The sequence below is a fragment of the Meles meles genome, chromosome 18 (assembly GCF_922984935.1).
Source record: "Meles meles chromosome 18, mMelMel3.1 paternal haplotype, whole genome shotgun sequence".
NCBI lineage: Eukaryota > Metazoa > Chordata > Mammalia > Carnivora > Mustelidae > Meles > Meles meles.
In genome coordinates this window covers 15,301,458-15,322,827 of record NC_060083.1, presented here as the reverse complement: position 1 = coordinate 15,322,827, position 21,370 = coordinate 15,301,458, and the positions used below count along the sequence as shown (strand labels likewise).

General features: G+C 48.4%; 1 protein-coding gene across 1 annotated transcript in view; it reads right to left on the bottom strand.

Annotated features, from left to right (window-relative positions):
• Positions 1 to 20,034, bottom strand: part of LOC123929097 (cilia- and flagella-associated protein 251-like) — a 259,785-nt gene extending 239,751 nt beyond the window's left edge. The window contains exon 1 of the mRNA XM_045984342.1: positions 19,988 to 20,034. The gene's annotated coding sequence lies outside the window, so the exon portion shown is untranslated. The remainder of the gene's footprint in view (positions 1 to 19,987) is intronic.
• Between the last annotated feature and the right edge of the window lie 1,336 nt (positions 20,035 to 21,370).

The window sequence follows — 21,370 nt, the reverse complement described above, 5'->3', positions numbered from 1 at the left end:
ATTATCAATTTATTTATTATTAATTTTATTTATTATTCTTGTTAATTTTAATTTTATTTTATTAATTTTTTCATTTATTAATTTTTTATAATTTATTTTATTATTTATTATTATTAATTAGTATTTATTTTATTTTCTTATTTATTTACTATTTAAGGACAAGTTTAGGGAGTCTGTGACACTCACCCAGGCCCGCCGTGAGCCTGCTGTCTGGGACTGTAAATAGGAACATTTGCTGATAGAACTGTAGGCCAAGGTGGAAATGGCCCTCTGGACATGTATCTGGGGACCTAAAGAATCAGAAATGAAGAACAGTCACTGACTAACTAAACCTACATTCCCAGAGCTAAAAGCAGGTCCCTCTGAAAATAGAGAATTCCAAAAATAAAGTGAAAACGAACAATAAGAAAGCCAAATGACTCAAACATCAATATCAAAAAGCAAAGGCATGACATGACTGAAACAAAGCAGAAGGCACTCGAAAGTAGCCACTCTAAGATGGAAGGACTGATGTGATCAAAATAATTCGGAGAGAAAATAGGGTTTAAATACTGAATAAAAATAGGTCTCAATGATTGGGAAGACCCACGTCCATTTTAAAAACTGCAGCCCCCCCCCCCTTCCCAGCTGTCCAACCAGAACCTGGAAGGCACACACAGGTGCTGCAATGATGGGGGAGGCACAGAGACGGATGGAGGAGGCCCCCTGGTTGGGTGTCTGGGACCCAGGCGGCCCCATAGATTCTAGAAGGGGACCTTGGCCCTGACATCCCCAGGGCACAGAGCCACAGGGCACCAGGGCCCTCGCTGGTCTCAGCTCACTGTGCTTCCTGGAGCTGAGAGTGTCTACGAATGTTCCCCAGGAAAGACTTCACCTAGGCATTTGGTTGGGCAGACTTCAAGGGACTGGTCCCCTGGACAGTGATGTGATGTGCAGGAAAGGGGAGCCTCTAGGCTTCAGGATGAACAAGCTCGTCGTACCCCTAAGCCCCAAGAGCAGCAGTGGCCCAGATGACACAGTGTGGGAAACGGTCAACCTGCGCCTGCCTCCCTCCCTCCCCCCCCACACAAAGACCCATCATGAGACCAACACAGTCAAAGTGCACAGTTCTTGCAGCTCCCCTTTCCTTCTGTGAATCCTTTCCTTTCTAATACCCCAGCCAAATCTGAAGGTGCTTAAAATAAAAGGTATTATGCTATGGTAATGAAAACATGTCATTTCTCTCTAGTGCTTTCCAACATGAAAGCTTGCCAAAACATGAGCTTTTATTTATTTACTTTTTTGAATGATTTATTTATTTATCTGTTTATTTATCTAATTTTTTATCTATTTATTTATTTGGAGAGGGAGCCTCTGTGCAATAGAGGAGGGGCACGGAAGAGGGAGAGATGCAGACTTCCTGGTGAGCAGAGAGCCCAAACTGGGGCTCCATCCCAGGACCCTGAGTTCATGACAGGCAGTCAAGGCAGATGCTAGTGGACCTGGCCACCCAGGCTCCCTGAAACAGGAGCCGGTAACACGCGACCAAACCAGTTACGATTATATTATTGAACAGTGGACTTGGAGAACAAATAGAAGGAATATAAGTCATTTGAATGCTGCTTCTTTAACTATTTCCAGGGAAATAGGGCATGAACACCGGCCTCAGGTGTCCCTTTCGTTCAACTCCAGAAGCTACTGGAGCACACACCTCAGGTTGAGAAACGGTGCCATCATGTGACCCCATGTCCCCTGCATCAGGCAGGGAGCCTCCAGTGTCCCCTCGATACCAGCACCACCCCGTATGCACAGGGAAGCAGGGTGGGTCCTGGGGAGCTGTCTGTTTGCATGAGCACTGCCCTGCCTGTGTCTTCACACTTTTCCCAACAGCTCTGAGTTGGGGCAGTCAGAGCTATCCCCAAAGTCTCTTTATGTAAAGATTTTACTTAGTATTTGAGAGAGAGAGATCTTGAGTGCAAGAGCAGAGGGAGTGGGAGAAACAGACTCCCCGCAGTGCAGGGGGCCAGATGAGGGGCTTGATCCCAGGACCCTGGGATCAGGACCCAAGCCAAAGGCAGAGGCTTTAACCCACTGAGCCACCCAGGCGCCCCTGTGAATAGGTTTATTACCAGTGCCTTGAACGCCCTGGCGTCCGCAGCAGCATCTTCCTCCTCCTCCTCCGGGTTTTCAGAGTCAGTGTGCTTGGACTCCTCCACCAAGTTGACCCCCTTACTGGGGGTGCCGCCCCCAGCGGCGGTGCCGGCGTCCCCCCAGGTCCCACCCTCATGGCCAAAGTCCCCGCGTCTTTGCCCCCGTTCTCCTGCTGCAGGCGCATGAGGTGCAGCAGCGGGAACTCCAGCAGGTTCGCAGGCTGGTGCCTCGCCACCTGCCACCTGCACCGCGCAAAGCCCTGCAGCAGCTCAGTCAGTCCCCGGGGTCTCCATGCCTCCTGTCTGCCCCCAGGCTGCCCTGGCTGCCTGCTTGGACGGGCCTGCGGCCCTGTGGCCGCCAACCAAGCGCGCTAGGCCAGCGCTGGAGGTGCTCCTCGCTCCTAGCCGGGCGCGGCCGGCTGGCAATCGTCCTGGCTCACGGCGCTCCTTGGCTCCCTTTGGTGGCGGTGGTGGCCGCTGAGCCAGCGTGGCCCTTGGGCAGCTTCCTCCAGCCCCCGCCCCCTTCTCTCCCCACCCCTCCCACTCTCAACCATTGTTCATTTTTGTTAATGATTTTTGTTTGTTTGTTTGTTTGTTTGAGAGAAAGAGCACACGTGAGTGGGGGAGGGGGGGAAGGGCGGGGCAAAGAGAGCACAGAGCTTGCCTCAGGGCTCAATTGCAAGACCCTGAGATCAGGACCTGAGCCAGAGCCAAGAGTTGGGCACTTCACTGAGGGTGCCGCCCAGGTGCACCTACCCTGTTTTGTTTTGTTTTTTTTTTTTTAATTTCTGGAGAGGGGCGCCTGCGTGGCTCAGTTGGTTGAGCAACTGCCTTCAGCTCAGGTCATGATCCCCGACTTCCAGGATCTCATCCTGCATCTGGCTCCAAGCTCCTTGGGGAGTCCACTTCTCCCTCTGACCTTCTCCTCTCTCATGCTCTCTCTCACTCATTCTCTCTCAAATAAATAAAATCTTTTTAAAAAATTTCTTGAGACTTGTTTTTTGGGCTTGAATGTGGTTGATCTCAATGACTATTTCCTGCGTCCTTGGGTATTCTGCATTTGTTGGGCGTTGTGTTCGAGTGCCAAACAGGTCAAGTAGCTTGAATGGATTTTTACATACATACATATATATATCTCCACTTTTTTTTTTTTTAAACTTCTGTTACTTGTAAATTAAGGTTTTTATTTTTCTCTTTATGCTATCCTGTCTCAGAAGTGCTGCTTTTTGCTGCCTGGTAGTGTCTTTAACATTACCTCCCATGGAGAGATAATATCCAAACTAATAAAATTAGAAATGACTCTAAATACTAAGAACTGTATTGGAGTAAGAACAGAATAACTATCCATCAAAAAGTAGACTTATATGATCTCTTTGAAAATCCCAATGCATTTTTTTTACAGAAATAAAAACGGCTATCGTAAAATTCATATGGAATCACAAGAGAACAAGGATAGCCAAGACAATCTTGAAAAAGAATGAAGTTGGAGTTCTCACAGTTCCTGGTTTCGAAACTTATCATAAAACAACAATACTAAAAGCAACGGAGTACTCGAATAAAGACAGACCTATAGGGCGCCTGGGTGGCTCAGTAGACTAGGCTGCTGCCTTCGGCTCAGGTCATGATCTCAGGGTCCTGGGATCGAGTCCCACATCAGGCTTTCTGCTCAGCAGGGAGCCTGCTTCCTTTTCTCTCTCTCTGCCTGCCTCTCTGCCTGCTTGTGATCTCTCTGTCCAATAAATAAAATCTTAAAAAAAAAAAAGACAGACCTATAGGTCAATGGAAAGAACAGGGAATCCAGTAATAAGCTCTCATCTAAATGGTCCAGTGATCTTTGGCAAAGGTGCCAAGATCATTCAATGGGGAAAGGAGAGCCTTTTTAACAAATGCTTTTAGGGAAATTACAAATTCACAAGCAACACAATGAAGTGTACACTTACTTTACACCATATACAAAACTTAACTCAAAATGAGTCAAAAACTTAAATGTAAGAGCTACAACTATACAACTTTTAGAAGAAAACAGGGGAAAGTCTTTATGATATAGGACGTGGAAATGAATTCCTTGATATGACAGGAAAAGCTCAGGCAGCAAAAACACAGAAAAAGTGAATACATCAAAATTGAAAACTTTTGTGCATAAAGGACATAATCAATAGAGTGAAAGGCAGCCTACAGAATGATAGAAAATATTTGCATATCATATATTTGATAAAGGTTTAATATCCAGAATACATAAAAACTCCTTCGATTCAACAGCAAAACAATCCAATTAAAACAATGATCACGGAAGCCTGGGTTGCTCAGTGGGTTAAGTGTCTGCCTTCAGCTCAGGTCATGATCCCAGAGTCCTGAGATCAAGTCCCATATCAGGCTCCTTGCTCAGCAGGGAGTCTGCTTCTCCCTCTGCCTGTTGCTCCTCCTGTTTGCGCTCATTTTCTCACAAATAAATAAATAAAATCTCTAAAAAATAAATAAGTAAAATAAAACCAAAAAATGGGCAAAGGACTCGAATAGACATTTTTGCAGTAGGATGCAGAAATATCCTATAAGTTCATGAAAAGTTGTTCAACATTAGGAAAATGCAAGTCAAAAGCAAAATGAGATAGCACCTCACACCCACTGTGATAGCTACTATCCAAAAAAGAAATAACAAGTGTTGTGAAGGATGTGGAGAAAAGAGAATCCTTATGCACTATTGTTATATTAAAAAAGGTGTAGTTACTGTGAAAACCAGTATGGAGTTTCCTCAAAAAATAAAAACAAAATTTCCACAGGATCTAGGAATTTCACTTTTGGTTTTATACCTATCACAAACAGAATTATGTCCCTCCAAATTCCTAAATCCTAGTAGCTCAGAAAGTGATTGTATATGGATACAGTCTTTAAAGAGATAATTAAATTTCTTTTAAAGATTTATTTATTGGGGCACCTGGGTGGCTCAGTGGGTTAAAGCCTCTGCCTTCAGCTCGGGTCATGATCCCAGGGTCCTGGGATCGAGCTGCACATCGGGCTCTCTGCTCAGCGGGGAGCCTGCTTCCTCCTCTATCTCTGCCTGCCTCTCTGCCTACTTGTGATCTCTGTCTGTCAAATAGATAAATAAAATCTTTAAAAAAAAAAGATTTATTTATTTGACAGATAGAGATTATAAGTAGGCAGAGAGGCAGGCAGAGAGAGAGAGGAGGAGGAAGGGGGCTCCCTGCTAAGCAGAGAGCCCGATGTGGGGCTCGATCCCAGGACCCTGGGATCATGACCTGAGCTGAAGGCAGCGGCTTTAACCCGCTGAGCCACCCAGGCGCCCCATAAAGAGATAATTAAATTTAAATGAGTTTGGCCCTAACATAGTATGACTGGTGTTTTAATAAGAAAAGGAAGTTAGGATATAGATTTACCTAGTAGACAGACAATACAAGGAGAAAATGGCCATTGATAGGATAAGAAGAAGAGCCTGAGGAGAAATCAAACCTATGATCTAAATTATTATGATCCCGGGGCGCCTGGGTGGCTCAGTGGGTTAAAGCCTCTGCCTTTGGCTCAGGTCATGATCCCGGGGTCCTGGGATGGAGCCCCGCGTCAGGCTCTCTGCTCCGCGGGGAGCCTGCTTCCTCCTCTCTCTCTGCCTGCCTCTCTGCCTAGTGGTGATTTCTTTCTGTCAAATAAATAAAAAATAATAAAAAAAGAAATATAACTTTAAATTATTATGATCCCCCAATATTTAAATGTTAGAATTGTAATACCCAATGTGATGGTGTTAGGAGGTGAGGCCTTTGGCAGGTAAATAGGTTGAGGGTAGAATATTCATGAACAGGATTAGGGCTTTTATAAGAAAGATCCCACAGAGCTGCCCAGCCCCTTCTACCATGGAAAGATACAGTGAGAAGTCTGCATCTTGTAAGAGAGCCCTCACCCAAACACGCCTCCAAAACTGTGAGAAATGCATTTCTGCTATTTATAGGCTACCCAGTCAGTGGATTTTTGTTACTGTAGCCCGAAGGGACCAAGACACCAACTCTGAAGCATTATTTGTAATAACCAAAAGAGGTAAAAGCAATCCAAATATCTATTTACAGCTGAATAGAGAACTAAAAGTAGAATACTATTCAGCCTTTAAAAAGGGTAGGAAATTCTGACACCTGCTACCTGTGTAAAGCTTAAAGACACTATGCTTAGTGAAATAAGACAGTCACCGGAAAACAAAAACAAAAACCCCAATACTTCATGATTCTACTTATAAGAGGTTCCTAGAGTAGTTAAATTCAAAAAGACAGAAAGTAGAATGGTGATTGATGGGCCGCAGTGAGGGGGAAATGACGGGTTCTTCCACGGGTATAGAACTTCTGTTTTGCAAGACGGAAAGTGCTCTGGAGGTTGGTGGCACAATGCGAATGCACTTAACACTACTGAACTGCATACCTAAAAATGGTTAAGACAACAAACTTTATGTTATATGGGTTCTATCGCAATATTAAAAAAAAGGTTAATGCAATGTGATGATCCTATGTAGCTGTTAGCAGGTGTTGTTGTCTTGAACATCAATATGAACACTGATTTGAGTATAGTGTTAGATACATAAAAATAGTTGCCAGATAAAGTACATGATACCTAGTTCAATTTCAATTCAGATAAAAATGGATAATGTTAGTATACATGAATCCCAAGTATTGTATGGCACATGCTTATACTAAAAGTAACATTTGTCCTTTATCTGAGAAGCATATATAACTGTGTCCTCTGTGTTTTTATTTGCTACATATGGAGATTCTAATACAAATGCACATGTTCATGATGCCTTGCCATAAAGAGTGCATGCTGTTCCATGTAAAAGAAATGTAGTATCTAATATTTGAGTATTTAGAATTGTAAAGTGTGGGTACATCTGAGATGTCCAGTGACATTCTGAGTACTGTAGGTGGCCCTGGTAAATAATAGATATTTATTATTCATTATATTCCTATAAATAATAATTTCAACTTCTAGTCTTTACTCTGGTTTCTTAATCACTCTCCTATGGCATGTGAAATATTTCCACATTTAAACCTATTTGCCTCATTTTGAAATATGATTTTTTTGGTAGAGGTAATAACTTAAAACTATGTCCTGAAGAAAAAAAAATACCTGAGATGGAAAGTAATTGCTTTACACATGTACATACACACACATACACAGACTCATTTCTGTGACCAAATAAATCAAAGTTAAATCAGTTAAACTTTGCCCCTTAAAGAACTGGAGCATCAACAACAAATGAAGCCAACCCCACATACAAGATGGGAAATAATCAAGATTAGAGCAGAGATCAATGAGATAGAAACTAGATACAGAAGAACACATCAACGAAACTAGAAGCTGGTTTTTTGAAAGACTCAATAAGATCGATAAACCACTGGCCGAACTAATCCAAAAGAAAAGAGAGAAGATCCAAATTCATAAAATTATACATGAAAAGGGAGAGATCACGACTAACACCAAGGAAATAGAAACATCATCAGAAATTATTATCAACAGTTACATGCCAATAAGTTAAGCAACCTAGATGAAATGGATGCATTCCTGGGAACCTATAAACTTCCAAAACTGAATCAGGAGGAAATTGACAACCTGAATAGACCAATATCTAGGAACGAGACTGAAGGAGTGATCAAAAACCTCCTAAAAAACAAGAGCCCTGGACCTGACGGGTTCCCTGGGGAATCCTAACAAACTTTCAAAGAAGAAATAATACCCATTCTCTTGAAGCTGTTTCAGAAAATTGAAGCAGAAGGAAAACTTCTGGACTTTCTTATGAAGCCAGTATTACACTGATCCCCAAACCAGGCAAAGACCCAACCAAAAAGGAGAATTTCAGACCAATATCCCTGATGAACATGGATGCCAAGACTCTGAACAAGACCTTCGCTAATAGGATCCGACAGTACATTAAAAAGATTATCCACTGTGACCAGGTGGGATTTATCCATGGGTTGCAAGGGTGGTTCAACATGTGCAAATCAACAAATGAGATAGAACAAATCAAGGAGAGAAGAACCACATGGTCCTCTCAATTGATGTAGAAAATTGACATGATAAACTTTGGAAAATTATCTACTGACTCTTAATCACTGTCACCCTAACTCAGATGAGTCAATCAAACAAAACAGTCATTTACAAATAAAGGACAGCAAAAAACACATGACATTTTTGATCAGAATGTCTGTGTTTGAATATAAGCTTTGCCACTTCTTGGCATTTTTTGGTTCTTGGACAGGTCGTATAACCTCTTCAGTAACATTGATAAGAATAATAATACCTACTTTGGGGGATCACTGTAAAAACTATAACGGAGTACAAAGTTATATATCAACCTATCTCATGATAGGAAAACATGTAGAAAGGCATTAGGACATGACTAATTTGAGAGGAATAAAGAAAGGTGAGCTCGACAGGAGGCTGGAGTGATACCAATGGAGGGTGGGAAGAAGTAGAAAGAAGGTTCTCAGGAAGCAAAGAGGAGAAATAGACATTAAAAGGCAGAAATGCATGGAAGGGATGAGGAAGACAAATCACAGATTTTCTACATATTTCTTGGTCTTTCTCACTTTTGACAAAACAAGTTAATAGAGAAAGAGAAACAGTTGTTATGAATAAAGGAATTGAGGGGCGCTTGGGTAGCTCAGTCCCATAAGCATCAGACTCTGAATACCTTGTCAAAATAGTAAAGTTAACACAACAACCGTGGTAGAGGCATTCAATGAGAAAAGACTAGCAAATTTCATATTCAGTCCTGAAACAGCAATGCATTGATCTACGAGGAATTAAAAAGGGATCCTGTCAGTCTTACACTATTTACAAACATTAACACCAGTTGAATTAAAACACTGATTGTTTTCTGGCAATAGTGCAGGAAAATCTAGATAGCTCATGTGCAATGCTAGACACCTAGACTACCTAGAAACTCAGCATTTATTAAATGAAATTTAAACCATCTGTATCCAAAAAAAAAAAGATATACCAAGCAAGATAGATGTGATATATCTGGAAAAAATGAAAATGCAAATAACGGGCCATGAGTTCATTTCAGTAAGACACAAAAATTTCTTACAAATTAATCTGGAAAGACACAAAAAACAGTCTAAAAATGGGCAAAGATATGAATATACAGTGTACCAAGTGCAAATCCAAATGACTAACACCCTTGGGAGAAAGGAAACTGACTAATTACTAGGGAAATAGAAGTCAATATACTGATTTAACCCAAGAGAAAGGTTAAATGCTCCAGATTTCATGTTGATATGGACAGGAGGTGAAAGGGTAGGCTTAGATTGCTGGCTGAAATGTAATGTGAATTAACCGAGTTCAGCCTTCTGTTCTAAAAAGCCTCAGTATTATTAATCTGTAAAATGAGAATATGACAATACCTACTAAGAAAAAAAACCTATTCCTTTCCTAGAAAGCTATTCTGTAGAACCAAATGTACCAGTTTGTAAGAACTTACAAAGATAACTTTAAAAACTTATTTTTATTTATTTATTTGACACAGAGAGAGAGAGAGAGAGCACAAGTATGCAGAGCCGCAGGCAGAGGGAGAGGGAGAAGTGGGATCTCTGCTTAGCCGGGAGCCCAGTGTGGGGCTTGATCCCAGGACCCTGGGATCATGACCTGAGTCCAAGGCAGCTGCTTAACCAACTGAGCCACCCAGGTTTCTCTAAAGATAACTTTTACAGAGTTATTCAATGTAATGAAAAACAAAAATAAAAACAGGAACAACGAAACCCAACTCCGTATATGCGTGTATGAGGACGTACATTGGTACATATCTACATAGCTTTACACAGTCCCTGAAGCCCGGGAGAGGGTGAGGGGCCACGCACCTGCTCATGGAGACTGGGGCCCCTAGCAGGAAGGCGGGAGGTGCTCAGCGCGGCCTCCCAGGGCTGCCCTCAGCCCACTGGCACCGGGACTGCAGAGTGCTGGCCCACCTGACAGGCTCCCAGACTCCAGGCCTGGTCCTGCTCTACGGTTTTGCATGGAGATGCCACCCAGGGCACTGGCTGGTGACAGGGTCTCCATGCTATTGAGGTGGGCGGGCAAAGCGGGCACGTGACAGCAAGGCTCCCGCCTAAGCAGCCCTGACGAGTGTGGCCAGAGTACAACCTGTCAGAGCTGGAACATTCCAGAAGGCTCAGCAGCCAGGACCCTACTCGGGGCTGTACCACTCCACCTGGGCTAGAGGACAGCTTGTGGGCTTGGGGAGCCTTCCTGGGGCTGGTGGGAGTACGGGTCTGGACCCTGGAGCACAGCGAGGGGCCGCAGTGGCATTTCACATTTCTGGATCTACTTTTCTCCTCGTACCTGCATGGCAGGGACATAAAATTTTCCAGAATATCAGCAGCTTGGGTGGCCAAATGCAGATCTGTTGAAGGAAGGAGGGATGGGGCGAGGACGGACACCATCCCCCAGGAGCTGGTGGGAGAAGGAAGGAGGGACAGAGGGGGGACAGACACTATTCCCCAGGAGCTGGTGGGAGAAGGAAGGGGGTGACAGATACCATCCTCAGGGAGCTAGCGGAAGGAAGGAGGAATGGAGGGGGGCAGACATCATCCTGCGGAGCTGGTGGAAGAAGGAAGGAGGGACAGAGAGGGGGCAAAAACCATCCCATGGAGCTGGCAGAAGTGGCCTGAGGTCAGCAGCTGCAGCCACGTGGCCCCTTGTCGGTGACTGTGGTGGAGAGGTTCGGGTGCCCAGGGTCTCAGGCGCCTGGCCCACCACACGCTGTCCAGAGTGGTCTGCTATCTGGCTTGAAACCCCCACTGACTCTATTTGCCACTTTCCAGACCTTGAACCCACCGTTTCCCCCCAACAGCCACCAACAGCCAGGGGCACCGTGTCTCACCAGAGACCCATTCCGTCCCCACAGGGAGGACTGTCAGGTACCGTGGGTGCTTCCAACTGCCGGAGAACGGTACCCACACCTTCCCAGACTCCCCGGAGCAGGCCAACATGATGGTGGATGCATGCTCAGGGTTTTGTTCCCAGAAGGTAAGGGCACTTGTGATGCGTGCACATGTGCGGTGCCCTGCACGGGGCAGGAGCCCGGGCCGGACGCAGGTTTGGGATGGCCGTGTGGTCTGTGCTTGCGTGGGCACCCCAGGCTGGCCGGAGTGCTGTCCCCTGGGCCACGAGGCTGGAAGGATCATGCTTTCTCCGATGGCAGGTGTCAAACTGAGTGTTTGTTAGAGGGACGTGCTGGCTCGGGCTTGGGGAGAGTGGACGGCTTATCAGTTGTGCCGATGGACAGGGCTGGGCGCTGAACCCGGCGTAAGGGCCATGGTCACACGTGTGCCTTTGTCTCAGCCGGGGCTCGGAGGTAATTCTGCAGAGGGCGGGCAGGGTGCAGAGGCCTCTGTCCAGGCCTTGTGAGAGAGCTCTAGGTGGGACACGGTGGTCAAGGCCAGGTGGGGCTGGTAAGCAACGGGACCCTCAGAGTGCTGAGGTCTGGTGTGCGGTCCAGTGGTCCACATGTGGGCCCCGGGGTATGGCAGTAGGCCGAGGTCAGGGCTGTTCCCATGTGCTGGGGACTGTGACCGGAGGCCACGTTAACAGTATGGGGCTAGGACGGGAGCGTCCTGGTGATAGTGGCACATATGTCCTTGTTCATCCGGTGGAAGCCACACCCCTCGCCATGTAGGAAGTCACTCTGCCCTCCTAACAGCCATGTCTGGCAGGTGCTGGGACATGCTGTGATTGTAGCTGAGGAAACAGAGGCGGAGAAGGTCACATATGCTGTCCAAGGTCACCTATCCCCTACGTGGGGGACCTGGGATTTGGACCCAGATAGGCCCCCTGGTTCTGACCCTGCTGCTGGCTCGGAGCTGTGGAAGTGGGCTTCTCGGGATGCCAGGGAGCCTGCCCTACCTGGTGCCTCTTGAGATGCGCCCATTAGGGCAGAGACGGAGCCTTTCCTGCACTTTCCAGCCCAAGCAGCAGCCTTTGGAGTGGTTCTCTGTGGCTCTAGCATTTCGGGGTATCTGGGTTGTCCTTGGGGGCTCACAGCATCCGGCTGAGGCCCGCGTTCCCATGCTCCCCACGTGGGAGCAGAGCTGTGGGTGGAAGGCCGTGTGCACCTGCTACACGGGCCCTCCCAGGGCTTCTGCACACCTGCCAGAAGTCCACAGCCCTGGGAGTGCCCACTGCCATCGCCAGTCCAAGGAGCTCGGCTGTACCAGACCTGGCCGCTCCATCTGCAAACCTGGAGGTGCCCCATGTGGCGGGTGACCCACTCTACCCTCCCGGTGCTCTGAGGGGGACACACTGCCCCCCACATGCTGCCTGAGCCAGAGGGGTCGTGGCCGTGGAAGCAGGCACCCATCCCATCCAGACGGTGCCGCGGTTCCTGCCGAGCAGCGTCTTGGGAGGGAACGGGCAGCTCCTGTTCCTCGCCCGGTGGGTCGGGCTCAGGGACCGCTCCGTCCTGGCATGGGCAGAACTTTCCCCATCTTGGGCTCCCTCGCGCAGACATCCTGGTGCTTTCGCGACCCTTCCCCCACTGTGTAGCACGTCTGTGGTTTTCAGTGTTCTGCTTTGGTGAGCGAGGCCACAGTGATTTCAGGGACCCCCACGGTGGAGCGAAGGCAGGGGTCCGGCTGGGCTTCTCGAGGACCGGTCTGGGTCACGCGCTGTCAGTGGCATTTGTAGCCCCAGAGGGGACATCTCCACCATGGTTTGTGGGTTGGTCGGGATGGTTCAGGAACATCACGATGTGGCCGGACAGAAGGACACGCAGGGCACCATCAGTGCCATGACCGTCTGACTACCGGCGCGGGGCTCAGCCAATGTCACGTGTGTCCGAGCACAGAGAGGCCATCTGGTCTGATATTCTGCGGCCATAGGGACAGACCTGCCCTGTCTCCATGCCTGGACCTGGGATGGCAGACATGGGGCCTCCAAGGGGCTCCAGCACCATGGGCAGACGGGCTGCTGGCCCCTGACGCTTCCACAGGGATCCTGCATGCAACGAGAGGTCCCCTCTCCCTGCACCTGCTCCTGGTCTGTCGGAGGGCGAGAATGAAGGGAGACAAGTGTGAGTGCTTCCTATAGATGACTGATGACTCGGGCGGGTCTTCTCGGGCTTTCCTGTGGTGCTGACCCGGCTCGTTCCCTGCACCACGGCTGTTCTGCCGGTCCCACCTGGATCCCAGCAGGTGCAGGTTGTCCCGGGTAGGGGGTGGGGCACTGCCTCTGCAGCAGGCCAGCAGTGGGGCTGTGAGCTTCTGGGTTTTGTGAATTAACCCTCTGGACCACGGGAGGCTTTTTCCCTTTGCTAAAATGTTCGCTGGTCCTGTCTGCTGGTGACAACCTAGCACAGCCTTGGGGTTCTCTCACGATTTTGGCCATAAACCTGTCGATGTTACACCGTGTGTGTCTTCAGAGGAAATTTATTGTGCTCTGGGGGTGGATGTCTATAAAGATAACACATATTTATTTTAGAAAATTTGGAAAACATGGAATTATATTAGAACTCACCAGTGACGTTACCACATCAGAGAAAAACACCAATGGCATTTAACATTTTTAGGTCTTTCGTTCAAAGGGTATGTTCCCGGAATTTGAATCTTTAACGTTGAATCTTTTGGGGCATGTGGGTGGCTCAGCCGGTTGAGCGTCCGACTCTTAGCTCAGCTCAGCTCATTGTCTCAGGGTCATGAGATGGAGTCCCGCCTCGGGCTCTGTGCTGGGGATGGAGGCTGCTTAACGGGGAAAAAAAAAAAAAAAAAGGAATCTCTCCTTCCATTTTCCTTTGTTCCACGTGTCCCTCGTGGCATGAGCCCCCCCTCCTGCCCACTTTGGGCTCTTTCTTCATGGTTACAACCCATGCTGCCATGAACATTCCTGAAGGTCAACCTTTCAGTGGCTCATAATGCTCTCCTCACATCATCACACGTGGAGTCACTGGTGTGAGGGACTCGAGTGTCTCCTGCATCACTCGTGAGACTTCAGGTGCATTTCCACAAGCGAGTCACGTGGCCTCATTCCAAAGACGGTGGAAGGTGGCTTCAGAGTCTGTGACCTGGGTGCGTGTCCCTGTGCAGACACGTCCTTGCCTTGTGTTCCTGGCCAGTCTCATGGCCCTGAATCATGGCATTCTCACTGATTCTCAATGATGCCATTCGAAGCTGTGGGTTTCCATGGCAGAGGGGAGCATGAGCTGGTCCTGGCTCTGAGGCTGCCTTCCCAACCACACGGCTCCTGCTTTGCAGACAAAGAGCGTGTTCTCGTGATTCAGACCACGCAGGGGTTTCTAGAGAGAACGCCGGCCCCATGTCACACCGGGGCCACCAGCGCCCACACAAACAGGTGCGTCCTCTGTCCAGCACGTCTACGGGATGACGTTACTCCCACGGCCTTTCTAAACATTTCTGCCGAAACACTGCCTAAATGTCCTCTGGTTCAGGGCATCCTGACATGGATGTGTGAGCTTTCTTTCACCGTGGGCTCCGCGGCTAGTGAATTTCGACGCGTTCTGCCAAACTGCCCTCCAAACGCACGTTGTCAACAGGATGCAAGTGTCCCTTTTTCTCTGCTGTGTTTCTAAATCTGGTATTTAATTTTGCTACATGGATGGCTAGAGATCCCTCCTCGCCGGCTTTCCAGGAGTGTGGCTCACACTGGCTGTGTGTGCTGTGCCCATGTCTGGTTGGTTTCCCATTACGATGTCTTTTTCCTTACTATGGAATTTGGGGATCTTCACCTTTGTCTTCTGAAACGTGCACGGGCAGGACACCCCCCCCCCCAACAGGACCACAGTTCACATTTCTCCTGACTTTTCCTCTGACGCGTCTGTGTCTCTCTTTTGTGCTCATCCCTCCCCTGCAGCAGCCGTGCTCTGGGGCTGTGTCCTCTGACTCCACACTCTCTCCCCAGGCAGTGGGGTTCACGTGGGACACTGGGCCCTGCCCGTTAGGGTCATAAATCCCTCAGGAGCATCTCCATTCTTTCTGGGCCCTGCCCGTGTGTATCTCCCTGTCTGCTTGATGTCACAAAGTGCCACCAACTCAGCAAACCCAAAACCACACTCAGGATCTTGCTTCCCAAACCTCGCCTTCCTTTCTGTCCTGGCAAACATGCTGTGCCATGCGCTGGGTCCCTCTCCTGCCACGGGCGTGGGGGGTGGTCTTCATCAGCTGCTCCCCCGACGATGGCTGCCACTCTGCTCTCCCCACCCCCTGCCGGCTACACTCTTATCAGCTCCAGGCCTTCCTCATGCAGCAACCAGACCCATCCCGACAACGCACAAATGGGGTCCCATCACTCACTTCTCGAACCATCAGGATAAAGAAGGAAGCCTTCCTGTGACCAACAAGACACGCACATGAAGTTGGTCTGACTGTTTTCTGCTCCCAGGCTAGCTCCCCATGCACCGTCCTCGGCCAGCTCTGTACCATGGGACCAGTCAGAACACTGGGTCTCCACACCTGTCTCAATGTCTCTGGCAGGTGTGGCCCTCAGTGGGGCTCGAAGCTGGCCCAGCCCTGGGCACATGCAGCAGAGCCTGCAGTGGGAAAGCGGGGAAGACAGGGCAGGAGGGCGCTGGGATGCCAGCGACATGCACTTTCTACGGGGCAACCATGTGGCCAGGCACACAGTCTGAGAGGGAATTCAGTTTCTACAAGCAATAAGGGAGGACAGAGGAGGGGGTGAAGTGGGGAGAAGAGAGGCCTCTCCCCCATTGGAGACACTGCCCTAGGGCAGACCCAAGACGAGCAAAGGGACACCACAAAGCCCTTCAGTGAAGTTGTCATCAGAACCACAACCCACACAGTCAACAGTGGTTCCCTGCTAAATAGAGAAATGAAACCAGGCCCCACATCCCCCACTATGAAGGACGGCACATCCAGCTCAGGATCAGAAGTCACTTCTCAGGCCGAAAACCAGCAAAACCACGATTTCAAAGCAGTGCCGAGAGGAAATGTTACAGCATGAAATACACCAGACATGAGGAGCATCCCCAACCAGTTAGCTAAGTCCGTCCTGCAAGAAGCTGGGGAAGAAGAGCAAAAGAAACCCAGAGCGGGGAGCAGGAAGGAAATTATAAAAATCCGAGTAGGAATCAATGAAAGTGAACATAAGAAAACAGTAGAAAACAATCGATGAAACAAAAATCTGGTTCTTTGCATGAAAGTCAATAAAACTTACAAACCTCTGGCAAAACTGACGAAAATTAAAAAAGAAGGAGCCACGCTTCTCCAGTAACAGGAATTAAATAGGGATTATCTCTATGGAGCTTATAGCCATTAAAAGGATTAGGGGAGAAGAGGACAAACAATTTCTAATACAACAAAAAAGAAATGAACCAATTTCTAGAAAACTTAACCAAAACTTAACCAACGTAAGGACACAGTCTAAACATCCCCATAACCATGAAAGAAACTGAATTCATAATTAAAAGTACACTTGACAGAAAATCCCAGGCCTGGATGGTCATGTGGGAGAATTCTACCAAATATCAAAAAAATAATAATAATAACCTTTTTCAGAAAAAGACATGCAGATGGCCAACAGACCCATGAAAAGATGCTAGCATCACTCAGCTTCAGAGAGATAAAGGTCAAACCCACAATGAGGTATCCCCTCACCCCCGTCAGAATGGCGAGAGTCAGCAGCGCAGGAGAGCAGGGTCCGGCAAGAGAGCAGAGAATGGGGACCCTCGTGCACTGCCGGTGGGAGTGCAGGCTGGCGCAGCCGCTCAGGAGAACAGCACGGAGATTCCTCAGAAAGTTAAAAATACAGCTGCCCTGCCACCCAGCAACCCCACTTCCGGGTATTTGCCCAAAGGAGTGGTATCTCGAGGGCACCTGCACCCCCATGTTTTCGGCAACGTCACTCTCAACAGCCAAGATGTGGGATCACCCGCCGGTGCCCACCAACTCATGAACGGGTAAAGAAAATACAGGCTGTCCACACAACGGAATCTTAGCCTTAAAAAAGATGGACATCCTGCCATTTGGGACAACAGGAGAGACCCTGAAGGACACTATGCCCAATGACATCAGCCAGGCATAATCTCACTTACGTGTGGAACCTAAAAGTCAACTCCAGAAGCAGAGAGTGGAAGGTTGGCCGCCAGGGACTCGGGGTAAGTGGGCAGGTGTTGGGTAAAAGGGACAAAGCTTCAGTTATGCAGGACGGAGTTCTGTGTGTCAGACATGCAGCACGGTGACTGTGGCTAACACCGATACAGTGCACCCTCGGAATGCGCTGGGAGAGAATTCTAGAATTTTCTGGCACACACAGAAACAACTTCGTCAGGGATGGACGTGTTAACGGCCTGACCTGGTAAGCATTTCACAGCGTGTACATATAGCAGAACGCCACGCTGTTGCCAGCCAGTATACACATTTTTCATCAATTATACATCAGTAAAGCTGGGGACAAGATTAACTCCAATTTTCCATGATCTTTTTTGGAAAACAGAAAAGGAAGCACTTGCCAGCTCATCTCATGAGGCCAGGATTTCCCTGGAAGAAAAGCCAGACAGTATACAAAGAAAGAAAAACACAGAGGCTAAGATCGCTCATGAATTAAGATGCAAAATCTCTCAACGAAACATTGTCAAGGAGAATTCAATAGAATCTAACAGGTGTTCCATGTCATGACCAAGGGGATTTATTCCAGATGTGCAAGGCTGGTTGAATATTCAGAACCATCGATGTGATCCACTGCCTCAATAAACGGAGAAAAACCCTAGCAATTAATGCAGACAAAGCTCTTGACAAAATCCAACAGTCATTCGAGATTTTTTGAAAATCCAGGAAGTTTGCAATAGGATGAAATCCCCTCGTTGATAAAACACAGCTACAAAAACAAGCAACACTTCACGTTCTATTTAATGGTTAAAAATGGAATGCTTCCTGCCTACGAGTAGGAACAAGCTCATCTGACATAGTCCTGTACTTTCCAGCTACTGCACTAGGCAGGAAATATGTACATGTATAAAAGGCCTGCAGGTTGGAAAGGAGGAAATAAACTGTCTCTATTTATAGACGACAAGATTATCGATGTGTAACATCTCAAGAAATCAACAAAAACACTCCGACATGGAGTACATGAGCTTGGCGCATTCTAGGATATTGGACCGACTCACAAAAATCCACTTTGGTCCTGTATGCTAATGACAAATATGCCAGAACTGCAATTAAATCCACAAGGCCATGTACAACCACCTCGAAGAGGATGAAATCCTCAGGTGTGCCCAGGATCGGCAGGCTGTACATTCCAAAATGCCGATGGAACACAGCGAAAGGCCCAAACTAATGGAGAGATGAGCTGTGTTCATGGGTTAGAAGATCCAACCTGGTGAAATGAGCCCCAGATTGATGTACGGGTTTAATGGAATTTCTGTCAAAACACCAGCAAGTTTTTTTATGGGTGTAGACAAGCTTATTCTAAAATTTATTCGGAGAGTCACAGACACCCTGCCCCCAGCATAATTAAAGCAATCTTGGTGGAGAGGAACCGAGAGGGTGAGATCACTGTTTGAAACCACTGCCACAGTGATAAAGACCATGACCGTGGTACCGCGGGGGGAGAGACACAGATCGACAGAGCAGAACAGAGAACCCAGAAACAAGCCCACAGCAGTGTGGGTCACTGATGTTTGACAGAGGGGCACAGACAGTCTGGTGGGGGAAGAACGTTTACAGGTAGAAACTGAAGCTCGCCTGTCACTTCACGCCTCGTACAAAAGTTAGATCAAAATGCATCAGGGAATTCAATTAAAATGCGAAATCGTAACATTTTTAGAACAAAAAAAGGAAGAAAAAAATTTGATACCTGAGACTACGAAAGCAGCTCTCAGAGCTGACACCAGGAAGCACGGAAAATGGGTGGGCTGGGGCATATCGGAATGGGAAGGACCTTGTAAAAGGGATGGAAAGACGAGCTTGAGACCCCGAGGAGGTGTTTGCAAACCGTCGTTCCTACAGAGGACATGGCCACAATATACCGAGAAACTTCAAAACCCACAGCCAAATCCAAACGAGCAATCCAATCAGAAAATGAGAAAAACACGTCATCAGACATTTCATTTTTGAGAAAAAAGCACATGAAACATGCTTGGCATCAGCAGTCGGCAGGACAGTGCAAAGGAAAAAACCACGGTGAGACACCACAGCACATCCATCAGTTTGGCGGAAACGGACATGGGGATGGAGACGGGGAATGCGCCGCGGGGAGCAACTCTACAGGACAGTTCAGCAGCGCCTTGTAAAGGGAAACGTGCAGCTCTTAAACCAGCGTCCCAGAGAAACGAAGGCTGTGTCCACAGAAAACTGTGGACTTGTTCACAGAAGCTTGATTCCTCAGAGCCAAAACCTGGGGCCAAGCCGATGTCCTTTGACGGGTAAATGGAAGGCATGCCCACAGCATTTCATACAGCTGAGCTATAAACAGGAACCGAGGACAGACAGACACAGAGCCTGGAAAGCTCTCTGGGGCGCCGTGCTGCGGGAGGGAGCCGGGGCAGAAGCAGACAGGCTGTATGGGGTTATGAATGGGAAAGGGGCACAAGGGAGGTGCCTGTGGTTGGAACAGTCCAGCAGGCAGGATTGTCTTTCCCCAGGACAACAGGGGAGCTAGTGAGTGACCTGCTGTCCATAACTGAAGATATTGCACACATTAGTAACATAGTAACATTAGGAACCCTGGGGAAACTGAATAAGAGGCATGGGTATATCAATGTCAGTGTCCTGATTGAGATGTTATGAAATGTTACCACTGGAGGAAAATGGGTAAAGGCCCACAGAACCTGTGTGTTATTTCTTAAAACTGCATATGAGCCTGTAATTATCTCAACAAAAATTTCAATCTAAAAGCTAAACACATACCTGCTGTAAGATCCGACTCTCCTGCCCCTCGGTGTGTAGGCACACAAGGAAAGTGTGGAACCGTCATGATGATGACTTGCAAGTCGATATGCGCTGCAGGTTCATTTGTTTTCACCCCGAACCGGAAACACCTCCACTGTTCCTCCACAGAGGATGGGGAAAACGAGCTGTGGGCATCGTGGCATGGAGAACGATTCGGCCATACGACAGGAGGGAAATCCTATCAGGGGGAAACATGGAGAGTGTTCATGACAGAGGAAGCCAGAGGCAACAAGGAGTAGGATTCTGCTTACAAAACTCTAGGAACCGCTACGTGGTCTACAATGAAAGAAAGCAGGTCAGTGGGCGGCTCGGGGTGAGGAGGGGGCAGCAGGAAGCTTCTGGGGTGAGGGGTGTGTTCACTGTCCCATGTGTGCTGAGGGCTTTGTGGGCGTGTGCACCTCAGGCTGACCTAACTATGACCTTCCAATGTCCGGAGCCTCATGCCTCAATACAGCTGTGTGTAAGAGGAACATGGGATGTGCACATGAATGACTGGAAAGGTCAGGAACGGGGGTGCGTATGTTTAAATGAACAGGAGGGGGAAAAGCAGATGTGAGGTGGGGTGCAAGGAAGGAGGAGCCCTTGAAGGGTCTCCAGGCACAGGCCAGACCCAGACATCCACTCTGGCCCAAGTCTGGCATTCAGACAGTCGCTGTCCTGGGTCCTGACCAAGAAGCAGGTCTCAAGCCCGGGACCTTCAATTCCGCTCTCCTGGGCCCCAGTTCCCTGGCACTTCTAGGGCAACGCTGCCAGAACGCTGGGACATGTGCTCAGAGCACGAGGGGGCAGGAGTCACCCACCGCTCCCAGCACAGGACGCAGGTCGAGGGAGTGGCGGTCACTGAACGTGGCTCTGATCCTCCCCAGGAATGGCCAGCCTGCCTCCCACCTCCTGTGCCAGATGAAGGGACCCCCAGCCAGTGGGCTGCTCAGGTCCAGGGCTGGGACTCAGGAGGGTTCCAGAATAAGAGAACTGGGACAGGGAGGACCTGACCAGGAGGTGATGTGGGTGATGCCTGGGGGCAGGAGCTGCTGGGAGGGACCAACTGCAGAGCTTGGGGTGACTTCCCAGATGGGGTGAGGACAGAGGGAGCCCCTCCCCAGAGCCATGCAGACCACCTAGAAGCACCTGCCAGGTAGAAGAAGGTGTGGTGCCTGCCTTGAGGGCAGGGGAGAGAGTCCGGCCCCATCTGAAAGACTCCAAACTCCCCACCAGGTGCTGCAGACCCTCAGGAGGACCCGGAATGTGCACGCTTGTAGCTGTGCCTGAACCTAAGTCATCACGACCCCTTCCCCATCCTGCACTGGGGAAATACAGCTGCCCAGAGCCAGGACAGGGGAG